Consider the following 14965-nt stretch of genomic DNA (forward strand, 5'->3'; position numbering starts at 1 on the left):
TTGTGTAATCCAAGGGTCATCAACTTTTCTGTTGACGTACACGTGCTTGGGTAACCCTAGAGCAGCCTTATAAGAACTCCTAATTAGGGCGTCTACTTATTTTTCTTCATTCCGTCACAGTGCGTGGTACGGCCGGCCGAACGTCACTCTGCTCATGACTAGGGCTTGAACGACGGAATCTCGACGGCATAGTTTTGGTGCAAAACAGAATAAATTGGAGAGGAAAAACGTTGGCGGTAGTGAGTTTCGAAACTACGACCTCACGCTCAGAAGCCGAGTGAATTAGCAACTGGGTTAAACCAGCTTTCCTTTTTTTTTCTTTATCGCATGGGATTAGAAGCAATGTCATACGAAAATTAATTACATTACATTTAGACACACATGAAAAACAAATGGACAGATGCTACGCGGTCCAATGAAAGTTCAAAAATCGGGCCAACAAACACAAGCGTCCAGATACGAAATCCACTCAGGCACGGAATGAAAGGTTCCAACCACCACCTCCCAGATAGCAGGCCTGTACTCTCTGCTTTATGACGTCATGCTGCTTGGACCGAAATTTCCATTGCAAAGCCCGGTCTGATGAAAGCGGTGACGCCAAAATCACCGTGGCCAGAGGCCGACCCCCATGGAGCGACGCAAGCCTCCAGCCGTCCGCCCGGTGGCCGGCGGCCAGAACGTAGTTCTGCGCCGCCGATCAAGTCGGGCTTGATCGCTTGATATTGTCAGCCGGCGGCCAGCCGCCCGCCAGAAGTAAAGTGAGCTAGACCGGAAGCGGCGAAAGCAGGCGGGCAGCGAGGACCAATCAGGGCTCGACTGCATCCGACTTTCGGCCGTCAAAATTTGACGCAGTCAAGGTTCTGATGAAAAAAAAGTTAGAATTGCGAAATGAACATGAAACCCAAATAATAATTCGTTCTCTATGTCACCACTAAATAATAAATGGTTTGCCTGTAAAAACAAAACTGTTTTTGTTTTCATTTTACTGTGTTAAAGGTAAACCAGGGCGCTTCTAGAAACACTGAAATCATGGAGGCGGAGACCTCGCCTGGCAGCGGACGAGCACATCAAAATTAGATTTAACCGCTCTTTCTGCGCATGCGTGAATAGCAGGAGTCGCAAGAGAGAAATGTGGGAAATTTCTTTGGCGGCGGCCGCCTGTTTTTCGTTGCATGTGCGTGCAGCACGACGCCATCGTGTCGCCGCGCCGGCGCTCGCCGCCGAACGTTCGTCAGCGTAGTTCGCCCCATGTGGGTCGGCCTTTACTCGGGAGCGTCGCTATTAGATTATATGGCAGTCGGGCAAGGTAGCATGACGTCCTTGCTCGCGATCTAGGAGGCGTCGGCCAAACGTCTCAACGCGCTCGCTTGCCCGCGGTGAGTTCATTACTCGAAGGACCGTTCAGCGGTGTTCAATTGGTCAGTAATGCTTTCGCATTCACAACTCATAAGATAGGTGTCCTCGGTATTTTTTTTTTGTATTAGTAGCAACGGCAAGTTGGCCATGCGGCAGTTTGATTCGTGATCACATGCACGAGCAAATATTATATGTACCCCCTCCCTCAAACGTTTTCGGAAATCTAGATCTAGATACTTATCCGTACAATCATCACATTCCTGACATACATTTCACATTGTGTGGTGAAGTCGCGAGAAAATTTACCTTTTTCCGTGCTCCGAAATATTCCGAGGGTGGCTGTACTTCTCGAAAATAATATTTTTGTTGCAAGTCGGCGCTTATGTCCGTCTCTCTTGTCAGCCTTTCATCCGCTGGTGCGCTGTGTTTATTAATATGCATAACGTCAATCAGGCCTCGCGCCACAACGACAAAATTACGACCCACTGTCGATTTAGACATCCTATTCCAATTTGGTAACCGCTCAATTCGACAGAGAATGTATATATCCCGAAGTTGACTTGCCCTCGAAAGCGGGCAAAGGGTAGTCGACCTCAGCTGGCAGTCCGAAATTAAATCGAAAAAACGATGCCGCCAAGGAGGTTGATATGTCGTATGTCTATAAAAAGCATAATTATTTTTGTTACTTTCTTCCACGTGAAAGAAAAGACAGCTGGTTAAGCATGTAAAATTTCCATGCCTCGCTCTTTTAAATACTCATTTATTGTATTCAAGGCTTCCAGAAGTCAATGCATGCCTAATAATCTTAATTGACTTGCGCGACCTGCCTACGTAAATAGTGTCTCCATAAATGGATATTGTTTATTACCGCGACAGCGTTAAGGGCCCCGTGTCGCAGAAAATACGGTGTCGGTGTCGGCGGAGTTGTCCATGAGTAAAAATTTGCGTATATATGTAGGTATATGTATATGCCACGCCTTGCTACAAGCGGTATATGCGAATTATATTGCCACCCCATTCTTTCACAAAAGTTCCTCATACCTTGTCTTTCATTCTTGACAAAGTTATTCCTCGGAATTTTGAGAATGACGGCCCACAAACAATTGTCATGAAACAAAACACCGACAGTGCATGCCTTTTATGCTAAATATTCTCAGACTGAAATATTAAAAGTGCGAAACAATAACAGAAGATCGGTACACGCAAGAGTCCGCGTTTCCACCAGAAAGCTCGCCTTCGTGGATGGCGTTCGCCGCCAGCGTTTCCCGGTAAACATTACGGTAACTTAAGCTGCAGTTGCCGGGAAGCGTGAGAAACAGTCAGGTATCTTTGAGCGCTATCGCGTACCACTCTTAAAGGCGAAGCTTAAGCGTCCTCCAAGTTCTTCTGCCGGAAGTACCACTGGCAACTACGGTATACAATAGAAGCGGGCTTAAAACACTTTCTTTAGGCACTCCCACGGTGGTTGCGCCACTTAGTCGATCACTTGTATTGACTTATATTTATATACCTGCCTTTCAAAAAATTAACCATCCAATAAAGGATACGACCACTCGCTCCAATTCGGCAAAGCTCATGTAAAATTACTGAATCACTTACGAGAATACGTCCTCTGTTTTATTCTTTCTCCAAACTTTGTTATTACATTAAACAGCAGCGAACTGACTATCTGATTAGACTAAAGCTGCGGAGAGGTTTATGATTGTAAGATTTTCAACTTTCTCAAATCTATTGAAATAATTTCTTTGATTATAAGGTTACGGTTGTGGTGGTGGCGCGAGTGTAAAAGCCATAAATTAACTTAACGTGTGCTCCGCCCTGTAAGGAAGAACAAACACAGTACAGCCGACGCGTTTTTCTTTTTTTAAGTGCTTTCATTGCGGAAATGTGAGGAGCTCGTTGCAGATTTCAACGCCCGAAATAAAGTGCATAACCAAGGCCGAATATTATCTGCCGTAGAGTCATAAAGTGACGGCTGGGAACGAGAGGAGAAAGAAAGAAAGAAAGAAAGAAAGAAAGAAAGAAAGAAAGAAAGAAAGAAAGAAAGAAAGGGAACCCTGGTGGGCTGTTTAACAATGCGTGGCCTAGCACCTATGACTTACTCTCGCGGAGTAGTAAAAACAATTCCGGTCAATTTTGTACTCTTTGTTAGTCTAAATACTTACTGAAATTGAGATGTTTACAAACACCACAAGTTGTGAAAAATTCTTCGGTTACTATATATAGCTCGAGTCAAAGATAACTAGAACATTAGTAGGTGCGTTAACTGCCCTCTAATCGACAGTGTTTCAGCTTGCAACACGAACATCTCTTACGCGTGCATAGGACAAAACGAATGCGATTGCTGTTGCACAAATACGAACAGCGAAGAAGTGGATTATTATTTTTACAACGCAGCTCTTAGGCGCCCGTTCCTGTGCTGTTTATTCAACTGAGTTTTTTCAGCTGATAAGTGGCAGTTAGCATGGCAATACAAAATTTTAAACCCACCTTACGCTAACATGTGCTGAGGATAAGAACAGGTGATTATACAGCGCGCAGTTGAACGTGATCGCATTCTGAATGGAGTCGATCGAAGTGGGCAGGTGGTTACATTCTTTGTGATATTGTGAATAAAAGGTTCGACTACCTGTTAGTTCTGCAGGTTGGGACATTAACTTTGTGACTATGGTCAAGGAGCCGTTATATGCAATTAGGAGCATTAACAAGTGAGTGTTTTATGCTTCGCGCAACGTTAAAGACACCGTGAAGAGCGTATTCAGTCTCACACTTTTTGTCGTTTAGCACCGCGCATCGAATGGTCAATCGTTCCTTGATCGTCTGTTTCACCGTCCATTTTCTCGCATGAGAAAAATGGCGGCATTATTTATGAACATTGCTGATATTTCTGAACATGCTGCTTCAGTTACGCCTCCACCTCCGAAAGACATCACCAAACACGTATTCTCCATTTACCTCACAATCCCTGACATACACAAAAAGTCTGATATGCCTGCTCCGAAAATATTCAAATTGGCTCAGTCGCACATGTTCGAAAAATTTCCAGATTATCTTCAAATATTCCTAGATGCACCTGTACAGAGCGACGGCCAAGGCGCCTCTGCAGCTTTTTTCTGCCCTTCGACTGAAGTACGACGTATATTCGCATACCCCATCCAGCCTCGTCAACAACTGCGGAGTTAGCAGCAATTAAAGTTGCACTGAAATACGTGCAATAAGAGGTAATCCCATCGAAGATTGTCATTTCTATGGACTCCCGCGCTTCACTTGGCAGATTACAACGCAATCATACTGATTGCCCAGTTTTGCGCAGCATTACTGACTCTGCCAACAAAATTTCATCACGTGGGGTATCTCTCGTTGCACAATGGATACCTTCACACGTAGGGATCGCCGGAAATGAAGAGGCTGATCGGCTGGCTTCAACTTGCACTCATAACGACTGTGCTTGCCCTGAAATTTTGTGCAAGCTTGATGACGCTCGTGTGCTGATTCGTCGCCACCTACTCAAGCAGCATCCAGACCAGCGCGCCGCCCCGTGTTCGCGGTCGAGGAGCGCAACTCCTGAAGCTAAGGGTTGGCTGTGTGAATGTGTGCGAACGTTTATACAGACAAATACGTGTGGCCAGTCCATCGTGTACGTCCTGCGGTTGCTGCTAGACACTTCAGCACCTGATACTGGAGTGTCCCGCTTTCAGTGCGCAGCGCATGTCACTAGTGAGGGATTATCATCTCCTCGGTCTGCGGTGTACCACCCTATAGACGAATGTTTGTGCCCCAGTGGTTGTGCATCTCGGCGCGATCAAGCTCATCGCGCTCTCCTTATTTTTCCGGAATTAACTTACTTAAGTTCGCGTTTGTAACTTAGAGACTATTTCTTCTATTTAACGTTTTTTAGTAGTGTGACCTGCAGTGACCTGCTGTGACCGGCTCTACTGTGTGACCTGTACTGTGTGTTCTCTGTGTTCTACTTTCTTTCTTTCTCTTTCTTTCCTCTTTTCTCCCCTTCTTCCTGCCTTCCATTTATATGTTTCTGTCTCCTCCTTTCTGAAGAGTACGCAGGCGTTGTGCCCCTTCCGGTGGCAGTTGCCAGCCTTGCTCCTCACATTCCCTTTCCTGTGTATGTGTTTTCAAATCAAATAATAATAATAAATAATAGATTTTGTGAATAGAAGTGCGTTTCTTACACGTTCGAGTTTGCTAGTCCCCCTGTGTTCTATATTTTAGAGCGCAGCTCTTAGGCGCCCGTTCCTGCGTTGAGCGTCGGCGTTCCTCGGCGTAACCGAGTGAACGAGCGGAGGGAATGATGACAGCGAACGCGGAGTGCAGCGGGGCATGAAAGACGGCGATAGCAAAGCGAGTGGAGGAGGAGGGTGCAGCGGAAGCATGAGGAGTAAAGCGGAGGACAGTGTAGCGAAAGGGTGAGGAGGAAAGCGCAGGGCCGCACGAGACCTGTCCAACGGCGGCGACCAGGCATGCGGCGAGCGCGTCCACCGATACCATATATGGAAACAAAGCGCTGGCGTGGGCTTCGGACCCACTGTGCATGCGCTACTTCGCCTGCGCCACCGCCGCCGCTAGAGAATGCGCTCCGCGCAAGCCACGTAAAGCCTTTAGAGCGACGCGTTGCCGTGTTCACGCTTTCTTTCTGAACAATGAGCGACGCTTCGTCTGCCGTCTGCTGCTAAACGAGCTGCCCGCGAGCAGAGGCTCAGCACCACCGCCGAGAGGACCCTGTCGTTGAGAATCGAATTCTTTGCCCCAATATATCGCTAATTCAAAACACCAAAAAGCTGCGCTCAAAATTCGCATCAGAGAGTATCGTAATCGTTGGTGAATTTTTTTTTATCCGTGTTCGGGAAGATGAAAACAGTGGAAGACCCTGCGCGGGGCTACTCGGGGCATGGTTCAACAAAAAAACAATTCTTAGTTCCGCCCAAAAGGCGAAGCATCGATTGCGATAGCAGATTAGTAGACAACTATACAAAGTAAGGGTAGTAGTTTTAGTGGCCGTATATTATTGTAAATATTCGCTTACTAACTTAATAAACAAGCACGGTGTCACGCGCACAGGTAACCATGAACACATCTCGCTCGAGGACCGCGGAAACTTGTGGAAACGCTGGAGTGAGAAAGCGAGCAAATTGACCTTCGCTCTGGCTCTCGCTTCAACGCGAACTAAACTTCGAAAGCGCAGCGCATACGAAGCTACTGGCACTCGGCGAATGCACTTTGTCCGCATCGAAGATCGCTTTCAAGATAGCTCCGTAAGCAGCAGCCGCGGGAGCAGAACGCACTCCCCTCCCGTCTCCGTCGCCTCCTCCCTGCGCCTCGCGCGTGAACGAAGACCGCGCGATTCCGGCCGCCTTCCTCTCTCGCGTGCGCGAGATTATTCTGCAGTTGCCGGCTCACCCTCACACGCTTTCACTTGCACACACAGCGCACGGCGCGCGACGACGATTCTATCGTCGTTGGACTTTATACGGCGACGACGACGACGGCAGAAATGCGCTTGGAGTGTCCATATAATTGCTATCGCAGTAATAGGCTTGATATAATGAATGCAATGACGCAACATGATGCGTCATCAGCAAGCCGTGGCCAGCACAAATGAACGACCACGTGACTGCAGCGCCACAGGCTCGTGGTATAAAGGTACGTATACATACAAAAACGCGCGCGACACGCCAACAAATGCGTTGCGAAGGTCACAGTGACCCGCGTTTTGCGGGACGTAGCAGTCACATGACACCACCTGACGTCCCGTTTCGCCTCGTTCCCTTCCGAGACTTCTCGTGAAAGCGCGCGCTCCGTTCTCCGTCTCAGTTGCTTTGTTGTTTCGGCGTTTCACTGGGAGTCAGTCAAGCGCAGAGAGGTCAGATCTGGATGACGTATTGGTGACTGTGATTATTATAATCTTGGCGTGTTCTTTGCTTGTGCGACGCCGACTTGTCAGAAAGCGGACAGCGGTATGGGAAGGCTTAACGAAAACGGCCTCATTGACTGGACATGGCCTCTGAGATTTTACGGCGTGCGCGTCACTGTTCGATCTCAGAGCCCATACATTATGATTCTTTGCTTGTGCGACAGGTGGCGCCACAACTGCGCGGCTCGACTGCTATTAACTACCTCAAAGGAAAAAAGGAAATCCGGAAAGAAACAGTTTATGAAAACTCAAAGGGAAGCTCCTTACTTTTCGAAGCGAGATCAGGATGCCTTAGAACGCGCATTTATAAAGCGAAGTACACCAAGGACGGAGCCGCGTGTGCTTGCTGTGGTAAAACTAGAGAAACGGTGGAACATGTTTTATTGGAATGCGAAGAAATCTACCCAGCTGCAAGTCTAGGCTCCTCTGACCTCCTTGAAGTCCTTGGGTTCAGGGATAGCACGGGCAAAGTAAACATGTCAGCTGTAGAAATTAGTAAGAGGCGGTTGGAGGTTTGGTGGCAGAAAAGTAGGGAGACCACAAACAACGGAGACGTACAGAAACAGAGTTCCCAGTAATAGTTCAAAAAGGTTTATGCCTGTAATTCTTTGTATTTGTGTGTTTCTAAAAAATAAAGGTAGGACATTAGGCAAAATAATACCAAGAGCTTGGTGGCGCAACCCACCACCCCATTTCAAAGGGGACGCTCATAGCATCCATCCATCCATCCATCCATCCATCCATCCATCCATCCATCCATCCATTGCTTCTGATTGGTGCTCGTTTTGCAGCTGCCGCAAAAAAAAAAAAAAAAAGGGTGTCGCACCCATTCGAGCGTTTGCCGCGCGTTGCAGCCGCTTTCGTGAATCTTGCCGCGCGCCGCGCGCGTTTTTGTCACTAGTGTGGACGTACCTTAAAAGGAGCTGCTGATAATAAATGATTACCATATCGGCACGAACGCAACATAACACTACAATCACAGAAAATAACAGAAGAAAGCAAGACATCTTTACCCATTTGTCCCTGCACAGTAAATAATGCATGTAGCTCCATTAATTGTTCGGAATAAAACGTTGCACTGTACGTATGCGCATTAATCTCTTGTAACAGTATCACGATTGAGGAGTTTCTGAACCATCGTGAGTCGAGCAAATTACTTTTCGAAAAAAAAACAAGTTATCTCTCTGCCATTCATGCAAAATGGGATTTGCATTTTTTTGCCGTTTCATTTGCCTCTTCAACAAGAAAGGAAAGTATCACTTTGTAATTTCGTTATCTACGCCTGGCACTCGATTTCCAAGATAATAGTGGAAAGCAATGGAGGATCAAGGCTAGCACCTATAATAAAAATCTTCCCCTTGCGCCATTAAAACCCATTAATCAATCAAATCAAAAATGAAAATCGTTATACGCATGCAGTTATTTATCAAGCACGTAATTTTGAAATTGTGATGCGAAAACAAATCAAGCAGAAAACGAAACCTGTTCTTCGCCCGACGGCGCATTATAGTTCTATTATGTCAATTACAGTTTTTTTTTACTTCCCGTATGAAGCTTAATAATGAAAAACGTTACTGAAAACTATATTTTGACAAATTTGTAGACTAATAACTGCATAGGAGTAAAGCCTTCAAGCTATATTTAAATAAAGTGCAGCCTAAATATGTTATTTTTTTAATGAAACGTGTGTACTTCGCGGCGGCGGGCATCATAATATGTGCAATATTCAATTACTCATTTAATTCCACCGGCTTGATCCTACACTGAGGCTACGAATTCCATCGAACTTCCCCCGCCATGATGCAACTTTACGTTGCCGCCTCTGGTTAGGGGTGGCTTTTACGAAAGCGTACTCATTCCTTCTGGGCATGTCCGACACACCAATCTGTGACTCGTGCAACTGTGAGGAGACAGTGGAACACGTGTTGTGTTTTTTGTCATTGTTATGAGACCGAACGCGACATTCTCCGGAGTGTGTTAAACCGATTAGACAGCAGACCGTTTACAGAGACAAAGATTCTTGGACCGTGGCCCCACGCGTCGCAGGCTTACAAAGCGACGCGGGCATTGTTACAGTTTATGAAGTCGACTGGCCTCTGTGACCGATTGTGAAGTGTTGGACAACCGGACGTGTTCATACTGCGAGTACTTTCTTCCCTCTCTCCCCTTTCTTCTCATCCCTTTAAGCCCCTTCCCCCGTGTAGGGTAGCAAACCGGACGTGCTTCTGGTTAACCTCCCTGCCTTTCCTTCTTTTTCCTCCTCTTCCTCTTCCTTGCTCATTTAATTCAGAAATTATCACTAAAACTGGCTAATTGTTTATTTTAGGGAACATGTTGCCATTTTTGAAAATGAAGCTTGTCAGTGCACAAGTGCTGTCTACTTTTACTAGGCTCCCGAAACTGTTTCCTGTCTCGCGACATCAGTGTACCAGTTTCGAGGTATCACACTGCAAACTTGCGCCCCATCGCATTAGCGTTCGATTCGTTACTTCCCCAGAAAACTTTCCTTACGTATTGCGGGCGTTATTGAAATTAGCTTTAGCTGAGCGTCGCTTACGGTCCACTCCGCTAGCATTTCAAGCACTTAAGTATAAGCAACGGAGAGAACTGCGCTGATTTCACACTTTGGATAAGCGCGTCACGGCGCGTCTCCCAGGGACGCAAGCGGCGTTCATTCGGCTTGGCTTCAAATGAAGTAAGCGGACGCAGCGTCATGCTCCGCTCAATGCGCTCTGCAGCGGAGCGAGAGCAGCGCTCTGCCTTCTGCTGCTGGCGTTGTACGCACGCGCACTGTAGCATCCCCGCTGAGCGGCTGGGTGGAGGATGCACCGGTCCGAGCGGAGGGAACTGTGAACAGTCGAGCTAAAACGATTTCTTCTCGTATATATATATATACGACCGGGAACGTCACTTACCCAAGTTTATGGCACTATCGTTCTCGTCTTGGCTGCGGTGCTTCTTAGGTGCCCGTGGGAAATATGCACGGTTGTTTCGAACTGCTTGAGCGTGGCACGCAGCGGTTGACACACAAGGTTTCTGCAGCAAAGCAAGGGCGCGTCCTTTCTTGCCGCTGCACTCGAGAGGCAGGCTGCCACACTATACATCGGAGACGGCTGCCGCCACTTTTCGCGCCGCTTGCTGCGACTTCCCTTTTACGGTAGCGAGAAGGCAAGCGAGGGGAAATTGTAGGGGCCGCGCACAACAATGAGACAGCTGGCAACCGGTTCTGAAGGCCGCTAAGCAAGCATCTTCGCGCTAGCCTCCGTCGCTGCCGCAAGAAATTTGAATGGCGGATGTGGTAAATTATGCATATAACCAGCCCCTCGTATATTGCGTCTTCGAGGTAAGAAGGTATACGACATATTAACTCACAGATATATGCGAGTCACTGAGTCAACCCCCGTGGTTATTAGAAGTGTCCTGAAATATTAAAAAAAGTGTTTGTTTCCGCAGCAGCACTTGAGTAAGGTGGCCAGAACGCGGGCGATTTATAGCGTAATTATACACTTATTTTATATATTACGTTACTTTAGTTTACTCTGATGAAGGCCTTACCCCGGTCGAAGCGTTAGCTAGTAAACGCGATTTTTTTTTTTTTTTTACGAAAAGGTTGCTCCTTTTTTATGTACAGGGGGATCATGTTTAAGATTTATGGAATTTTTAAAAATAGCCTGTTGCAGATAACATAACTCTAATCCTTGAACTGGATTATTCAGAGAGGCGGACATCACTTCACTAGAAATCGAAACAGATATTCACCTAATTAACAAAAATCCACTAATTATCTTTTCAATTAATTACTTCATGGTACATATTGCAATTTACGAATTGTAGCCGATGAGCTTGCAAGGCGTATCCACTCTGCAATTAATTTCTAGAATGACGGCAGTTTGGAAATATGCGCCATCAAACTCAAAATGCAGTGTTGTTCAAAATGCAGTGTTGTTCCACTTCCTTTTTTTAACAAAACGCTCTTTAGTAACGAACTGGAACGGCCATGGATTTCGTTCCACACTTTCGACAATAATATCTTCAAACTGGTGTCATCCTGGAAATTCATTTCTAGTGGATACATCTTCCAAGCTCATTGGTTACAATTCGTAAATTGCAATATGTGCTGTAAAGTAAATAATTCAAAAGTTAATTAATGAATTTTTGTTCATTAGTTTCATATGTGTTTCGAGGTCTCCTGCTAGTAATCTACGCCTCTTTGAATAGTCCAGCTCAATTAAGGACAATAATTATGCTATCTGCAACAGGCGATATTTAAAAATTCCATAAAACTTAAAATTTATTTATTTATTTATTTATTTATTACCTTAAAGGCCCCGGTGTGGGGTATTACATGAAGGATGGGTGATCGCTTCAGTAAAATGTCACTGTATTTACAGGGTGTTTCAGCGAACACTTTCAAAAATTTTTAACACGAAAGTGTTTTATGCCGGGGTCCACCAAGACTTCACTGACGTATTTCCGTCACGGAAATACGTCATAGAACATAATACAAAGAAAGAAACCAGAAGAAAAAGTTCCACAAACATGCAAAATTTGGAAATCGAACCCACGACCTCTCGGACCGCGACGATAGATCGCCGAGCGTTTAACCCATTGCGCCACAAACGCATTTGCAGAGAGCTACACAGACGCGCCTTATATATCTAAAGCCCAGACCACACGTACGCTTGCAAACGCGCGCGAGCTCGCGTCCGCGCGCCCACGCATGCGCAGACGGTACGGCACGGCTCGTACGCGTCGAAACGCGGCGCGATCTCGCTGATCAGCTCCTCTCAGTTATCGCGCGCCTGGGCTGCCTCGCGCCGGCGCGCCTGGCTACGCAGCAACGGCGCGGTACATTCAACTCTCAGTTAAGCAGAATTATACCATGCAAGAAAGTGCTTCTTCTTTACTTTTTGTGCTGATCTAACAGCTACAAAAAGATAACAATTACGTTTATAAATATCGAAGCATTTTGAAGCACTGCCAACAACTAAATACGAAGTGGCGTCTGCCAAGGTGTAAACAAGTGAGGCCAGTGAGCGCGCGCTGTCGCGCGTATTTGTGGATGCAAACTGCCATTCCTCGCTAGGCGCGGCAACCGCAAGGCGCGTAGACGCGAGCTTACGCGCGTCCGCAAGCGTACGTGTGGTCTGGGCTTAACACTCCTCCGTGTACCCGCGCTCTTGCTCGGGGCGGTGCCGCCGCCTACGAGCAGAAAAGAGAAGTACTGCATTATGACACTAACGCGCACCGACAGTGAACGCTTCAGTGGTCTCAGCACTACGACGCCTCGATGCCAGCATTCGAAGGGACGCTGGCATCAAGAAGCACTACCAACGCCACCTAGGTGGCGTTCACCGTACTCAGCACAGCGGAGCGTGGCCTCCGCAATTAGCTCTGAAAATGTTTCTGAAGTTGATCGCGGAGGCTGCAATTACGACGCGCTGTACGCGCTGATTTGACTCGGTGACGATTCAGTTACGTGCTTTGTCTTGCGCGTTGTATTAGTGTGTCAGTTACGTGCTTCGTCTTTCGCGTTGTGCTAGCGTGTGCAGCGTAGTGCAGCTTCCATATGCACGACGGTTGCTCATGGTCATCGACGTTGGTAGTCGTGATGGAGGAGACGTGCCACCAGGCGTCAGCGTGGGTGCATCAACGCCTAAGGGCGCTTTAGCCACAAAACACCAATAGACATTATATATCAATGTGCAATAAACATTACACTACTTCTGTGAAGACACGTTTCACTTTCGTGTTCTATACCGATTCCTATATAAGAGGGATCAACCACATTTTTTTTAAATTGCCTCTGGCAGATAGTGCAATTCTAGTCCATGAACTGGTCTAGACACTCGAAGAGGTGGACATTACTTACACAAAACATTGAAATGCAACATTGAAATGCACACAGGAGAGGCCTCTCCTGTCTTCGTCGGTTCCGCGCTGTAGCCTTCTACGATCTTCAAGTAGCACCTACCTGCACGGACAACGGCCGATCGTCCAGTCATCGCAATGCTATAGATAATGTTTGTCTTTCCGACTGAAATCGATGTCAGAGACACAATAAATGGTCGATGGTCTCTTCACTGCCGCAGACGTCGCAGAGGGCGGATTTGGAGCAATGGGTTCAGTTCGTGTAACCTGGTGCGCCTTATATTTGGGGTGTTTCACTCCATTAAAAAGAGCTTGCGTGCCAGGTGACAAAACTGCCTTGCAGCGTCTGTCCTGGAAAGAGGAATGGGAACGCTGTGTTGTTCTTGATGTGACTATCGGGCAGATTTGTCTGCGCGATAATTTCCATTGATCCTGCAGTGGCCAGGTAGCCACTGGAAAATAATTTCGTGGCCTTTCTGTTTAACGTGGTGGTGAAGTTTGACAATTTCTTACGTTAGCTGTTCGTGAGCTCCACGTCGGAGAAGTGACTGCATACTGTGCAAGGCCGGTCTCGAGTCGGAAAACAGAATTCCTAAATTGCAATATACGCCATAAGGTAATTAAGTGATCTTTTTAATTCCTCGAATATGCATTTGATTTCTTGTGAAAATCACAGTTTGTTTGTCAATACAGCATATACATACATAAATTCTGACCTGCCTAAGCATGTTGTGCAAGGCTGGTCAGGTAGCAGGCCGAGAATCTTTTCAAAGAAATAACTTCATATACATGCATTTTTTGTCTAAATATACACGACATCGTCGATAAATCGGACAGCACAAAATAACACATACAAAAGTCAAGCCATACACAAGACAATAAATCTACGCACCAATCTTTTAAATCAGTCATCATCTTTCTCTCGTTACTTGCAAGACATAGATCATCAGGAATTTCATTAAAAGAGCTGGTACATAGTAATTGCGCATCTTTTTAGCATAATTAGTATAGACCCGTGGTTTAATAAAACGTTCGGTTTTCCTCAATGTCACATCTTTTTTTTTTTTTTTTTTTTTTTTTTTTTTTTTACAGGAGCTTTATATACGTTTCGAAATACATCGACGAAATGCATTGGCGTTCCTGTTACTTCTTTTAAGAAAACTGTCTTATGAATTGAAGCACAAAAGTAACTGGAACACCAATGCATTTCGTCGGACACTTTGAAAAGTAATATCTCGAAACTGGTAGTCCACAGAATTTGCTTCAAGTGAATACGCCTACAATTCATAGATTAAAATATGTGCCGTAAAGTAATTAAATAAAAAGTTAAGTTAATTATGTTAATTATTTAATTAGGCATTTTGATAGCGGTGAAGGCACTTTTGTGCTTCTTGAGGACGACGGGCTTGTGTGAACGTCTGTGACTATTAGTGCAATACCACACGCGTCAGCGAACTCACCGCTAATTAGCTTCTTTCCTTCCCTCCCCTCTTTCCTTGTCATCTTTGTGTTCCCCCTTCTCATTCCCCCGGTGTAGAGTAGCCAACCGTACGTTATTCTGGTTAACCCTCCTGCCTTCTGCTTTTCTCTTTCCTCCTCCTCCTTAATTTCTAGGGGAACTAATGGCCACCTCATCGAGTAATTTAAATCAATGATTAGAATTGTGCTATCTGCCACAGGCAATTTTTAAAAAATTCATGCAGCTAAAAAAAAAACACCGTGTATATATCAGGAAAATTTTCAAACAAAGAAATGTGTTCCACTCCACCCTTTCTATTGGGAGGAGTGGAACATCACGTTGGATGAATGGGA

General features: G+C 45.9%; 1 protein-coding gene across 1 annotated transcript in view; it reads right to left on the bottom strand.

The window, feature by feature from the left end:
• LOC119436277 (alpha-(1,3)-fucosyltransferase C-like) overlaps positions 1 to 10392 on the bottom strand; it is a 41511-nt gene extending 31119 nt beyond the window's left edge. Inside the window, exon 1 of the mRNA XM_049656700.1 lies at positions 10198 to 10392. The gene's annotated coding sequence lies outside the window, so the exon portion shown is untranslated. The remainder of the gene's footprint in view (positions 1 to 10197) is intronic.
• Positions 10393 to 14965: the final 4573 nt, after the last annotated feature.

Source organism: Dermacentor silvarum, chromosome 1 (assembly GCF_013339745.2).
Source record: "Dermacentor silvarum isolate Dsil-2018 chromosome 1, BIME_Dsil_1.4, whole genome shotgun sequence".
Lineage (NCBI taxonomy): Eukaryota > Metazoa > Arthropoda > Arachnida > Ixodida > Ixodidae > Dermacentor > Dermacentor silvarum.